Source organism: Lissotriton vulgaris, chromosome 7 (assembly GCF_964263255.1).
Source record: "Lissotriton vulgaris chromosome 7, aLisVul1.2, whole genome shotgun sequence".
In the NCBI taxonomy this organism is placed as follows: domain Eukaryota; kingdom Metazoa; phylum Chordata; class Amphibia; order Caudata; family Salamandridae; genus Lissotriton; species Lissotriton vulgaris.
In genome coordinates, this window is record NC_141695.1 from 1,733,398,596 (window position 1) to 1,733,409,470 (window position 10,875).

Here is a 10,875-nt window from a genome sequence, read left to right on the forward strand (position 1 = left end):
ATCAGACCTCGCCTTTGTCTCCTATACACACTGTGCCCAGGCATGGCTGCACATTCCATTAAAGGGGCAGAGCCCTTGAGTACCGGTTCAGAGCCAGGAACCGAGTGAACCGGACATACCTAGTAGGCACATAAGGGCAGATTTACAAGCCCCTCACAACACTTTTACACCGCCGTTGTGTCACTTTTGTGAAGCAGCAGCAGCGTAAATTATGCGCCACGTTGCGCCGTCTAGGGAGATGCGTCACATTGTAAAGCCCCACGCGCTATGAAACCTGCGTCAGGTTTCATGTTGGCATTCCGGCGCCGGATTGCCACGTAAAAGTGACACTGTGAAATCTACAAGATTTCACTGAGTCACTTTTACGGCCATGTTGCGTCAAAACCCTCCGCCTGCTTGAAGCAAGCGTAAGGAGTGACTAGCATGTTGTGGATAGGCCAGGTTGGAACAGTGCTGGAGTTGCGTCACACCTGCGATACAACTCCAGCACTGCGCCAACCTTACGCTGGCAGATGCGACACGCATCTGTTGATCCATGCGCCATGATGTGTGGTGGTGCAAGGGTAAACTTGCGTCACGCATCTTTCCTGGGGCATCCCTGCTGATTTGCAGCAGGGATGCGCCAGGAAACGTAAATCTGCCCCATTGTGAGATTGATGAGAGGGTCACAGTCACTTTCTGTGCAATATCGGATTAGAAATGAGATCCCACACGAGAATCACACAGAAGAACCTTCTACGTTGTCGCAAATAGGGAATGAAGAGGCCATGACTGGCATAAAGATGATAAGAATCATGCGCACTCCACCTCATGCCTGTAGTGTCCTGCTGAACACGTTCTAGTCTTTCAGAATTTGTAACGTACACTATACACCCACCCACCACCGGCGTCACGAATCAGGTGACCCGGTCAATAAAGGGGGCCGAGCGCACGTGCTTGAGGCCCATTAACTAGCTCACTATTCTGGTGTCCGTGTCTCCTTGATTAGCATAATGCGGGCCTAGGGTCCAACATTACATTGGCGACGAGGTGGGTCTTTTCCGCGTGTGCAACCACTGCTCATCGGTGGAAGAAGGGGGGAGAGAGCTGCCCTTGCAGAGGGCACTCCCTGTGAACGGCGCCGGCCGCCAGGAGGCCCGCGGGGCATGTGCCAAACCCATGGGCCTGCTTCGAGACACAAGGTGACCGGGAGCCTACCCAGCACCTCTCGTGCACGAGGTGCGCTGCCCTGCCGAGGGAGGGCCCCGGATAGAAGCGCCGACCGACCGGAGCCCACCCGCATCGGCCACAACCGGGCGGCGAATGACTGTCCCACCGTGAGGCGACCAGGAGCCTTCCCCGCGCCTCCTGTGCCCAGGGTGAGCCCCCCCCCCCTGTGTGGGGTGAAGTGTGAAGCCCTCGCGGAGCCCACCCGCATGGCTAGAGTGGGCTGGAGGCCGGAGGTGAGCCCGGTGCGCTGAGAAAGGCCTGGGGGCTGCGCAAGCCTAAAGCGACCCCCCCTTTGCATTGTACAGTAAAGCGGAGCCACCCGCAGCTAAGCAGAGCGGCGCCGACTCCCCCCCCCCCTGCGCAGCCTGGGGTGCAAAAGGTCTGCTGCGAGGGTCGGGACATATTCAAAGCAAATGGCTGGCCGCCGCGCTGAACGTGGAGGGACACTGACCCGTGTAAGGCCCCGCAGGACACTGAAAGCAGCTCTACCCACACCCCGTATGTGACCGGCAGTGAGACGCCCGCTCCTGACGCCAGCCCATGTCCAGCGACGGAGCAGAAGGCCACGCAACTGCTGTGGGCGTAGGCACGAGCGAAGCCCACCCGCAATTAAAAGTGCCCGAGAAATGTAGTTTGGCAGCAAGGCAGCCCCGGGAGTGACTCAGCCCTCCCCCACCCCGTGCAGTGAGTGAGGAGTGCGACCGGAGCGGTGGGGGTCGGGGAGAAGAATGGACGCCTGAGGGGAGAACCGTTTGGCCCCTGGACCTAGCTTCTGTTCGCCCCCCTCGCCCCCCATAGTCCAGTTGCAGAGAGGGAAGTGACTCACAAGGCACCAAGGACCCCTCTGGTGGTGCCCCACGGGTGCCATGCATCCCTCGACCTGCAGCCTTCGACCTGCAGCCCCAGCAAGGCAGTGCAGCACCAGGTTGGTCTGAGGCCCAAGACACCACGCAGCTCACAGCCAAGCACCGACAAAACAAAGGAAAAACAACACTGGAAGAAAGTCAAGCAGCAAAGGAAGCTGCAGCTGGGTTAAAGCCTAATCCTACACTGCCATCTAGTGGACACCAGGCGGTACTGCGCCTAAAGTAGTAAACAAGCCTGCGACCAGCCAAAGCAAAACAGACTCCCAGCAGAGGACAGGCTGTGAAGCGTCCTTTGAACAAGGCAAGTGCACAGCAGCACAGAGACTGTACAGCCTGCCACATCCAACAAAATACTGCCATGCCCGAATGGCGCCAAGTCGCCACCCAGCTTTTAAGGACGAAGAGGGACGGCGCACGAACGCACCAGAAACGCGAGGAACGCGCAAGGAGTGCAGGAACTCCACAAAGGACACTCAAGGGAGCGCGCAGCGAGTGCGTCCAAGAAAAGCAAGAAGCACAGCCATCAGCGCACGAAAAGAAAAGACCAGAAAAGGACAACGGAGCGGTGGCGTAACCCTCCGGACACAGTGAATCACCCGAAGAGCGCGGACAAAAGCGCGGCAATGCAAAAGCATCGCAACTGAAAAGAACAGTGATCACGCAAATCACCGGAATCATGAAGACTCACACTAGGAGAAGCCGACCACCCAGTCTGGTCACCAGGGAAAAGAAGCCAACTGCCCAGTCTGGTCGCAAGGAGGAGAAAGGCGGCCACCCAGTCTGGTCACATGGAGGAGAAAGCCGGCCGCCCAGTCTGGTCGCAAGGAGGAAAAAGCCGGCCACCCAGTCTGGTCACAAGGAGGAGAAAGTCGAACGCCCAGTCGGGTCGCAAAGAAGAGCAAGCAGACCACCCAGTCTGGTCGCAAAGGAAGATAGAGCCAGAAAATCACCTGTGAAGAAAAAAAGCATCTGACCAGCACGATGGTCGCCTGCGATGAGAGACCTGGCAGTAGGTCTGATCAGAGGGAAGTAGAAGTCCTTGGAGTGGATGTCCGGAAGAGGGCCCACAAGAGATCCACAAGGAGGACCAGAAGAAGTTGGACGCGACACCCGTCAAGAACCAGAAGTAAAACAGTCAAAGGAAGAAGGTCGCGGCGACTGGTCCAGTCACAGAGTGGAAAGAAGACAGTGTCCTAGAGCAAGGACAAGACCAGAAGGAAACGGACGGAGTGCACGCCGCTCAGAGAAGCCTGGTCAGGAGGACAAGAGCAGCAAGATGACCGGACAGCGTCGCGAGGAAGAAAAGAAAAGAAGAAAGGAATCAAAGGGCATAGTGCCACCAGAAACAACAACGTCTAGGAATATGGAAAACGAGTGGCACAACGCCTTGAAGAAGAAATGGAAAGAAGAAGAAAGGAGTCAGGTGGCATAACACCATCAGAAACAACAACATCCAAGAAGATGAGGAGATGTGTGGCATGTCAACCCACACACCAGAAGAGGAGGTGACACGTGCCACAACATCGAGCACAGTGACATACATGTCCAGGAGAACATTGGTGGCACGAGGAGAAGAACATCTAATTACAAGCCTTCTGACAACCTGTCGGCTGCAGGAATGGACAGGGTGGACCATTGACAACACCCACCTTTGGGATTGAGCGGATGGGGAGAGCGCCCAGATGTCCTGGCAGAAGGAGAACTGACAAGAGAGATGGATCCATCGCCGTCTACCCTGCACATCCCGGGAAGAAGAGGAAACTTGTGCGCAAAGGCAGGAGTCAAACAACCACCCTCCAGGTGGAGCTACGGACTTTGTGTTGACACTCTCATCGTCTCCTCTATTCACACGCAGACTGTGGAGTTGGAGCAACGCTGCGGAGAACACCCGGCCCAGTGGAAACCTGTTGAAGAGGGCCTCTGGAATATCTTGTGGCAGAATAATACCCGCGAGAGGGGCGTCCTAGTGAGAGGGATGTCTTTGAGCTAATTCCTCCTTTGCAAAGAGAAGCTACGCTGCCTAAACTAAAGAAACCAAGACTGAATGGTAGAAAACAACATCCATCAAATATACCATCTTGTCATCTGTTTGTCGCCACCACAAGAGTGAAGCTGAAAGTCCAGAAGGGCACATCCATGGAGCACCAGGACGTCATGCCCATGTGAACTAGTAGCTCCAGCTGCAAGTTTCCACCGTCGTCATACGTCAAGCAGCTGAAGGGACTTTTGTAAAATTGTGACAACAGTATATTGTGTGTTTATTTCCTCCCACAGGTTCGGACTTTGTTCCTTTAATTTTTATTAAAGTTTGGGAGGAATGTAGTGTCCTGCTGGACACGTGCTAGTCTTTCAGAATTTGTAACCTACAGTATACACCCACCCACCACCGGCGTCACGCGTCAGGTGACCCGGTCAATAAAGGGGGCCGAGCGCACCTGCTCGAGGCCCATTAACCAGCTCACTATCCTGGTGTCCGTGTCTCCTTGATTAGCATAATGCGGGCCTAGATCCCAACATTACAATGCCCACTGCCCCTATTCAGTGAGTTAGCCTCCCCCACCACTTCTGCCTCCTGCAGGAAGGTGTGAATATTTAACTTAAAGCCCCCTCGGAAACAGATAGAGCAGTAAAGAAATCCTTTCTGGTCCAATACACCAGAGAAGAAGTTTACACACTCCTTCAAAACTTATCTCAAGCATGAAAAACACAAGAGACATCCTATCCAATGTCATCAGCACACTTCATGTGGCACTGCATAGAGAGAAGCTGAGTTGGTGGAACCCTTCTAAGCACCATTCTGCTGAGCTTATTTGTTTTATTTTATTTTATTTTAAACGTTTTATATAGCACAGGCTAGACCCGGAGGAATCAGAGTGCTTTACATGAGTTACAGAGAGTTGCAGGTTACATAGTTACCTCACTTAAATCAAAGAGTCACAGGGGTAGGAGGAGGGGGCGGGAGCGAACACACAACGGGAAAAACTAGGAAAATAATGTCAGATGTCCGGCTGGGTAGTTTGAGATAGACAGGTCAGCACGCGTAGCAGACAGAGTCATACCCTGAATTTGTCTTCTGAACAGCTGCACTGGCTCAGCGGAGAACCACACATATGTTTATTTTTTTGTGTTTTTTTACAGTTGAGATGTCTAAAGTACACACATATGTAACCCTGAAATAACTAGACAAACTTCATGCAGCACGAGGCAGAAACTGAGAGACCCTACCCCTGCTACCCCTGCTCACTGATTCTGACTTGTGCTATCCTCATGTCATGCAGTAATTATGACTTACATGTCTTACCTTTAGACACTTCAAATGCAAAAAAGCATTGATAAAGCCAAAAGGTCTGGTCTTGGCAGGCTTATGGGATAGTTTTTTTTTATTCCAACCAAATGTAAAAAATATAAACAGAAATAACATATGCAGTCGCCTAAACCGGGCAGCCATATGTTTGCAATATGAACATTAAAATAAAATAAAAATATTCACTTATGGGATTGTGTTACTAGTGATGATTTTTTTGGTATACAGTCAAAATATCGAGTTTTTACTATCAATTTGCATTAATATCGATTAAAAAATATAGAATGGACACAATATCGACTGGACAGAATATAGACTACAAAAATATCGAATAGGATAGCATTAATATATTGAATTCAAAAATATAGAATGGACATAATATTGAATGGAGAGAATATAGACTACAAAAATATAGAATGGACAGAATATAGACTACAAAAATATAGAGTGGACAGAATATAGACTACAAAAATATCGAATTCGAGGTAAGTAAGTTAACATCAATTTTTAAAGTGTTTTTTATAATAGTATATGTTTGAAAAGTGTATATTTATTTTAATATTTATATTAATTAATTATTTTTATGGTATTTAATTTTTGCGTAATATAATTCTGTAGCGGGTTGTGGGTTTATACGGGAATAGGGTGGGAAGTAATTAAATTATAATTAATTAAATATGTTAATTTATTTATTGGTATTTTTTTAATTAATTGTTAATTAATTACTAATTGGCAATTAATTGAAATATAATTGGTAATTATTTTTAATTAATTGATTAATTGATAATTATGTTAATTTTTGTAATTTATTTTCAGTAGCGGGTTGTGGATTTATAGGGGAATAGGGTGGGAAGTAATGTAATTATAATTATTTAAATATGTTAATTTATTTATTGGTATTTATTTTGAATTAATATTAATTAATTATTAATTGGTATTTAATTTAAACATAATTGGTAATTATATTTTAATTTAAATTCATAGATTAATTGATAATTATGGTAATTTTAGTACTCTATTTTCTGTAGCGGGTTGTGGGTTTATAGGGAAATGAGGTGGGAAGTTATTTAATTTATTTATTTGTATTTATTGTGAAATATTTGTTCATTATTAATTGATAATTAATTAAAATATAATGGGTAATTAATTTTAATTAATTTATTAATTGATAATTATGTTAATTATATTAATTTCGTTTCTGTAGTGGGTTGTGGGTTTATAGGGGAATAGGGTGGGGAGTAATTTAATTGTTAGTAATTCTATTTTATTTTTTTTAATCTAATTTTTAATTATTTTCTAATTGTTAATTAATTTATTGTTAATTGGTAAATAATTTGTATTAGCAGGTAATTATTTTTATTAATTATTTTTATTTGTATTTTTAATTGATTAATTAATATATTATATAAAAGTGTTAAGTATTTTAATTAATTTGTAATTGGTATTATTTATTTTATTTTTATTTATATATGAAGTATATCCACCATATACATTTAAAAGGTAAAAGAACGATGCCAGCAAAGTAGTCCCTTGTGGGTGTGCCTGCGTTGTGCTGTGGGCGTGTGCTGGGGGCGTGACAAACACTGTCCGCCCTTCATGCCATGTCTCATATCGTGTGCTAATCCCACCCTGCTCCCTTTAAATACACCTGCGCCCCATTATTATAACCCACCATTACTCCTTAAAATACCCCAACACCCTTAAACACTAACCCATCTTAACCCTATAAATATACCCTGTACCCCAAAACCTATCCCTAAACCCTAAAAATACCCCTTTACCCCAAAACCCAAAATTAGCCCTGAACCCTATAAATACCCCTGTAATTCAAAACCCAAACCTACACCTGAACCCTAAAAATACCCCTGTACCCCAAACCCCAAACCTACCCCTGAACCGTAAAATACCCCTGTACCCCAAAACCCAAACCTACCCCTGACCCCTTAAAATACCCCTGTACCACAAAACCCAAACCTACCCCTGAACCCTAAAAATACCCCTGTACCCCAAAACCCAAACCTAGCCCTGAACCCTAAAAATAACCCTGTACCCCAAAACCCAAACCTACCCCTAAACCCTAAAATACCCCTGTACCCCAAAACCCAAACCTAGCCCTGAACCCTAAAAATACCCCTGTACCCCAAAACCCAAACCTAGACCTGAACCCTTAAAATACCCCATACCCCAAAACCCAAACCTACCCCTGAACCCTAAAAATACCCCTATACCCCAAAACCCAAACCTAGCCTTGAACCCTAAAAATACCCCTGTACCCCAAAACCCATACCTATCCCTAAACCCTAAAACTACCCCTGTACTCCATAATCCAAAACTATATCTGAACCCTTAAAATACCCAAACACCCCAAAACATATACCTCAGTACCCCAAAATATATACCCCTATACCCATACTTACCTTATCCAAACATGCTTTTACCATTCATGCATTTACAACGAATTTCATTGTAAATGTAAGCGTGGTAAAAGCATATAAAATGTAATGCCATGCGGTATAATGGCATTGCGGAGTCATGGTACTTTCGTAAGGAAAGTATGCAGAGTGATGGTATGCGGAAAAAAAGTTGCGGAATAATGGGTGTTTACCCTCCCCCAGTAAGTACATTGGTGGCACGGCGGCCCACAACTCCAGCAACATACTCATATTTGTTCACCACCCATTTGAAAAATGCACAGGTCTCTCTCATTGATTGCCAGCACCGACATACACTTTTAGACACACCTCCCAAGTTCTAGAATTGCGAACTTTAGAGCTGGGGAGCTACGTTCGAATCTCGTCATCAGCTCAACATCCTTTGATTCCAGGCAAATTGCTTTGTCTCCCCGTGCCTACCACAAATGAATGTGTTCTTCTGTAATGTAAATTGTGCTCATGCCATGTTGTCGAGTTCGCGCTATATAATATTGCAAGGAAAAATAAAGTAGGGAAACTCGAGTTCACACACTATTGAACGCGCACTCTTAAGTGCATCAGCAGTGCACTGTGAATCGGAGCGTTTCACAGGCCTGTCACAGATAAGAAATGCTATCAAAACAAAATGTTACAAAACAATATACTACTGCCTGGCAGCAATTCATACCCGGACAACGTCGGTACGGGCTGCGAGTGTATATATATATATGTATATATATATATATATATAATATGTGTGTGATCAAGGCCTCCGTGAAGGCCGAAACGTTATGCTGGTGGCGATATTTTTTGATTAAATAAAACATTTCATCACCTGAGCCTGGGTCGACTTTCGTTTCTGGACCGGTGTGCCTTTTCAACCTCGGAGGTGCGCTGGTTCGTGTGGGGCCGAGTGCGAGCAATATATATATATATATATATATATATATATATATATATATATATATATATATATATATATAATGTTTTTTGGACAGAGAATAGTCTGGTTAGACTGCTAAAACTTTCTTGAAGACCAGACCTAAAAACAGCCGCTCAGCTCTGCTCTGAGTGAGCAAAGTTCATCATGACACTGCCCTAGATGTATCTGCTACAGAGTGCTGCGGAACACGGTAAGTGAGCGTTTTCTGTTTTCCTTCCGCAAATCTGGAATAATTTACCTGAGCACCTGTGCAGGGAACCGGTTCTCCTTACCATTAGGAAACATTAAAAAACGTTCCTATTTAGAGAGGTGTTAACTACTGTGTAACTTCTGCCACCGCTGCTGCCTTTCCATCTGCCCTAGTGACTTGCTCAATTTTTTCTATAAGTGCTTAGAGACCGGAAGGTGATTTGCGCTATATAAAAGGCATATAACATAACATAACATAACATAACATAACACTCAAAAAGAGGGAGGGGCACAGCAGAAGATTAAAGATTTATGCAAACACCTGGCCTGTCACCAGCTCTCACCTTCTGATGCAGAAGTAGACAGTAAGAAGTTGAAACGCATAAGAAAAAATGTGTCCCTCACAGTCTCACCTTAAATTTGTAAAACAGTACGTGCTGGGTCCCAAAGATTTTCTCAGAAACCAGGTGCCAAATGTTGGGCTGCTAAATACAAAGGCTGTGTAGAATTGATTCCACTTCATACCTCTTCCATCCACCACCAAACACTGCCCGCCCACTGATCTCACTCTTGCAGTTTATTTTTCATTCCCCTGTTTTCCCATTTTTCGCTTCCTCCTTCTTTATCGCTTATTTGCTTTTCTCTTTCTCCTGGATAAAAGTTTGCTGATGACAAATAAGCTCATATACACAAAAATGAGTGCTGTGGACTTCACCTGCAGACACCAGCCCACATTGAAACTGAAACAAAATGCAGCTAACGTTACATAAAAGTCAGTTGTTGAAGTGCCAACCCAATTTCACACTCTCTGGATCATTGTCTTGTGGGCGGAACCACAATGTAACTGAGACACAGAGCGCCCTACGTCAAAGAGAAAGGGCATGAATGCACTGTATTTATCCAATATGGTGGATTCCTGTCTTTCCCCCAGCGCTGGCACTGTTTGGAAAGCCCAACGCTAATGAAGGCAGTCACCCTAGCACAATCTTCCAAGGGTGCTTGTGTTGTCAGAAGGAATTTTTTTGTGCAAGAAGGGGCACGCTCCAGAACAAAAACAATCCTGAGAGGCATTTTCTACTTCCTATGTGTGCTGCAGAATGCAACACACAAGGAAAGAGGAAAAAACAAAGACGAATACAGCTCAGGTGCATCCCTAGGTTTACTCCTCCTGAGCACAGAGTAAGTTAACTCAGCAATTTGCGCTTCCTTGCCTTACTCCAAATCCATGAGGCCATTCAAAACCATGCAAAGTGGTTTTGCATGGCCGCATAGATATGATTTTGTACTTTACGCCACCACAACATCACAAAAAGTGATGCTTCTGCAGCGCAAGGGGCTCATAAATATGCCCCAATGGCGGTATTAAAGAATATCATGGAGTAATTTTTGAGGGAACTATTTTCTGGCTAAACAGTAGTATAACGGACCTAACAAAGAGACTTGGTTATGTTCTGAAACAAGCGAGGACCAATCAAATTAAAAAGATAAGCATCAGAACCCCAAGCACCTATGATGTCTAGATTTTTGTTTTTTTGGCACATCTATACAATAAGCCAAAGTATTTGGCAAACATATGAAAAAGTATAAAAATAAAGTAGAGACCCAGCAGCCCATGCACACCAATGCTCTTCTTTTCAGGCTGCGGGGCACGTGATCAGGAAAATGCCGTCGTCATTCACAGTGCGAGACAGCCAATGAGTAAAGGCGGTGGACCCACTGCCCCTTGCTGTGGTAGGTGGAAGCAAAATGTGAATTATACATGAGCAGACCAAAGGATAAGGGCACCATGGGACTGCCAGCAGCATACATCCCACTAGGGCAGGGGTCTCCAATAGTTTCTTTAACCCCTTGCATGCGGGGCTCATCCCCCCGCTGTGCTGGGGGGAGGGGGGGCGCGCACAGCGCCCCGGTGCTCATGACAAGCTCAGCTCGTCATGAGCCATAATGCTCGTG